Source organism: Lotus japonicus, chromosome 2 (assembly GCF_012489685.1).
Source record: "Lotus japonicus ecotype B-129 chromosome 2, LjGifu_v1.2".
Taxonomy (NCBI): domain Eukaryota; kingdom Viridiplantae; phylum Streptophyta; class Magnoliopsida; order Fabales; family Fabaceae; genus Lotus; species Lotus japonicus.
This window is the reverse complement of record NC_080042.1, coordinates 66,531,500-66,536,325: the sequence shown is the minus strand read 5'-3', so window position 1 is coordinate 66,536,325 and position 4,826 is coordinate 66,531,500.

The following is a 4,826-nucleotide window of genomic DNA, read 5'->3' as shown; positions in this document are numbered from 1 at the left end:
ATGTGTTTGCATTGTTATTAAGATAGAACGAAACATGGCACATAAAGCTTTCAGAACGGGACACTCTGGTCTGTGGAAAATGGTAGAATGAAAGAGAACAGAACGAAAAACTCCTTAAAACTTTCACAAGGTGATCAAAAGGGCCCCTATTTTATATTTAATATGTTTAAAAAATTAATCAAAAAAGTATCCATATAAAATTGGGCTCGTTTGTGTGCGCTTAACAAATAACAAAGAAGTGATTTTAAAATTGAATAAAAAATTAATTTTATTTTAAGCGATTATTTTAAAAGTTTAAATTAATTTTTATATTTATGTATAAATACAAAAAATTGCTTTTCACTTAAAGGGTCCATTTGACATTGCTTATTTAGTTATATAATTACTTATTTTTAAAAAGAAAATCACTATTTTTCCACGTTGCATCTTTGTGTATGCTTTATATAATGCAAAATAAATAAAAAAACTGAAATCTGATTAATTATTCCTCCTAGCTATTTCTTGTAGCTTTTGATATAAGTGAGAAGCACTTTTTATAATCATACACAAGCATAAACCAATTTTTTCTTTTTGACACCTATTTTTAAGTAGACAAAAACGGGCTTAAATGGGAAGAAAGAGAGGCAGTTGAAAATCTAAATCAAAGTTTAAATCTGAACCATTACTTTAATGGAGGGAACCATTTCGAGCTAGAGAGAGGAGGTTCTTGAAACTTGAGAAAATGGAGTTTCTTTGTTGGGGTGTATTATATGGGAGGCACATATTGGAGCAGCGACAATTTGCAGAAGAGCATAAGGCAGGGGGGAAAGGATCGGTTGAAGAAACTATATACAAATTTTAACAAATACAGTTTCAATTTTGATGGCCCTCATCTACCTAGAATTCACTTTTGTTTTTTCTGGATTAAAATAAGACGTGTGAAATTTCTAGCTTCAAAAAGACTTGGTGATTACTATTGCAAGTTTTTTGTTGGCTAGTTCCTTCTTTAAAATGGAATGGTATCTCTCTTTTTTTATTCTTTTCATGATGATATTATATGAAAAAAATTAATTAATACTCTTTTTGAAAATTTTAGTGGACTGATATAAAAGAAACAAATTTTGTCTTTTCGATCGGGAAGGTAATGCGTGGACTTTCATTCGGTGCAGGTGGAAATCTTTCCACCTCCCCCCCCCCCCCCCGGGATTGGCTCCTTTGCTGCTGGCTTATAGGCTAGGTGTTCCTCATTTGAGACTTTAGTTTTTCTTTTCTTTAGCGTCTTCTACCAAAAAAAAAATTTATTAACAAGGAATGAAAGTAGTGCCAATACAGTGAGAAATGCTTTTTATCATAGTAACTTCCACAAAAGAACGGCTAGAGGATTCCAGTGACATATACTTAATTTACTATTTAAGCAAGTTTAATTTTGGATTCGGATCTTGGGTACGGAAAAAAATTAAGCTAACCCTATAAAAATCTATAAATCCACAACGCACACTCCCTTCCGATCCGCTCCTTGATCTCATTAAGCATTGAGAGAAACCTTCTACTTTCCTCATCCTTCATAGAAGAAAGAAGCTTTGCAAAATTGACCTCACGGATCACGTCCTTGCAACCACGGTTCCTGGTGAGAGAAAAGTCTTCCCTTGACACCATAGCTTTCGTTAATAAGGGGTTGCCCCCTCCCTAGTGCAAATAGAACTCAAACAACCAATGCCCTTGCTGATTTTGTGCCATGCAATTCTCATGCTCTTGAAAACTGCCATTAAATTGAGTTTGAGGACTCCGACGGGAGGAGGCCACCACTTGCTGATCATCCCTCCAATATCCATCTTGATTGTACAAATTATGTTGATCCATGGAGGTCACATACTTCTTCTAAGAACTTATACTTCTTTTAAGACAAAAAAATATGTGTCCCCTTCTTAAAATTCTTATTCCATGTTAGTAATTAATAATTAGTAGCTAACAACTCATCTAAATTTCTTTCTATTTTTAAAGAGGAAAATGAATAAAGTTGCATATAAATATGTTTATGCTAGTAAAAACTATGAGTTTATAGGGTGATATTTAATTTGCACAAGTTATTAAAAAAACTTCACTTAACCACAAATCACAATTAACTATTTGTTATTTATTGACACAAGTTGAATTTGAGAGAAATTATATAGCTTCCCAATCCATATCGGGGGAGGTGAACGGAGCAGAGCCCCGCCCTCGGAGGGGGATGCTAACTTCTTTCCGACCCTTAAGGAACACCCCTATCTCATAGGAACAAAACCATAGGCAGTTTTCCTCTAGTAGGTATAAATATAAGTAAATCTAGTATAATAATATATCAATTTTGAATCGTGAAATGTAGTGTTGTCACGTGTCATTTACTTCAGTCACATTACATATTTAGCTTAATTTTCATCTTATAGGACTAAAGATATTTCATCTTCCACTATTCTAAATGTAACTTCCATTATAATTATTTCAAAAAAAAACTTCCATTATAATTAAATATAATTCAAAAGTAAATATAAATCTCTTATAATAATTTATTTTCTTATTAAAAATACAAACAGTATATTCTCTAATTGATTATGAAATTTGAAAATAATTACAAGTTATTATTATTATTTTAATTTATTTTTTCTAATCTCTCAACCATCTTACAAAGTAAGTATATGCTCACGCTTTGCACGTGTTTTATTCTAGAATATATTTAATCTAAAGTTGAGATGTGGAGTTGCCGCATCAAAAAAATCCGCTCTCATTTCATGTCGCATAAGTAGTTTTAAGCAGTTGGAGCACGCTCCCCTATTTATTTTTCAACTTTCAAATGATTATTTTCAGTAAGATTTTTAACTTCAATACATGAGCCTCAATTAAGAAAAAAGTTTAAGATATGACCGAATGAATATAGTTAACCTTTCATCTAACCTCTCTTTAAAATATATTTGCACATCTTTGAAGTCACATTAATTTTTTTTTGTTACAAGAGGAAATATGAAGTCACATTAATCTATTCTAGTATATAAAGTTAAACTGTAAGTTACAAATATGACATTGATTACAAGAAAAACAGGAATTACCGACAGACAAAACTGTCGGTAAGCCCAAAAATTATTCAGTAAAGAAAAATCATTGACGGTCTAATATCCTTTGATATTAAGCTCCTTAGTAATATTTACCAACGATTTTCAAAATTCATTAGTAACTTAGCGACGGTCATAGTCATTGGTAAATTATTAATGACCTCAACTATCGTTAAGTTACCGACGACACAGACCGCCTATAATATGTCAATTGGAATGAAAAAATATTCATTACTTGGAATGATAAAAATATTCATTACTAGGAATGAATCGAGTGCTTCATTAGAAAAAAAATTAGTTCGTATAATATAACCTATTTATAGGTTAGTAAAAATTACTCATATTATTAAACATTGAACATTATTAATATGACATATTGAACATTAAACTTATTTAATCACAATTATATTTACTGATAATTATTCCATAAAAATATATTATTTTTTTAGCAAACGCATCGGAAATCCCGTAAGATTATGCATACTGTATCATGTAATCTATGAGTGACATAATTGATTCGAAGAAAAAAATACACTATTGCAAACATGCTTTCTTGATCAATTTTTAATAACACGGCAATATCCAATGGAAATTCCAGAATATGTACAAAGATGCAAACTGGGATCAAGTAGCAAAAATCATCTAAGGCGAAAGAGGCAGAAAAGCATTAGCAGAAGAAACATTCCACAGCAGTCTAAAAGAAGAAAACAGCAGAGAGCTTAGCAACATCGACAACGATCAACTCCTTCAAGAGGAATCACCAGTTTCGAATGATTTGGAAGATGAACTTCCCCACCTCTAACAAAACCAGAACAATTCCCAAGGAATTGCAGACCAAAATGAAAATATCCATCTGGTGAAAACTGAATAACAGATCCAACAACCATGGCTGAGAAATCTAGTGATCCATATCTGCCACTTAAGTTCAGCAACCTTTTCCAGAATTTGTATCATCTCATAGATTGTAAGACCAAAATTCAAAGCCAAGGAGCTTGATGCAACGATCACTGCCCTAGCATGTTTGACTTCATACCCCATAAGTGTCCACAGTGCAGCGGACACAAACACAATAAGGCCAACCAAGATAATGAACCCAGTATACAACTTAGTTTCTGGATGAGAAAAACGAAACAGAACTATTGTTATGCCTAGCTCAAATAACGCAGAAACCGAATAATGGCTGAGCACCAGAATACAATCTTCATGAACCGGGGGAAATCCGTACAAAAGCCCTATCAAGCAGGAAACAAGAAGGGTCGCATTCAGATACGGGCGAGTGTTCTGAAGAGACAGGTTCCAGAAGCGATGGACAAGGATTTGGCACTCAAACAGATATTCGAAAAGCCAAATGAGGTTAGCTCTTTTGGCCTTTTTGTCTGAGCCCAATCATCCATACTAAAAAATCTTTCAAGAGGGTCCAAGATACTGTGAAAATGAAAATCACTAAAACTATGTTGAACGAGATCCATGAGAAAAAAATAAACACAAGCACTGCCGCTGAGAGATGTATACATATTCATGATATTTATAAATATAAACTCAAAATATATCTACACTTCTAGACTCATATAATCTAGGTCTTTTCATTCAGGAAACATATAACACATGTTTATATAACACACTTATAATGCATTGTTATATAACCAACATATAATACATGTTTAATCTATCTATATATTCGTATCAATACACATACAGATATTTACAATATTTTATGAAATATATATATATATATTATTGATATATTTAGTAAAATTTATAAAA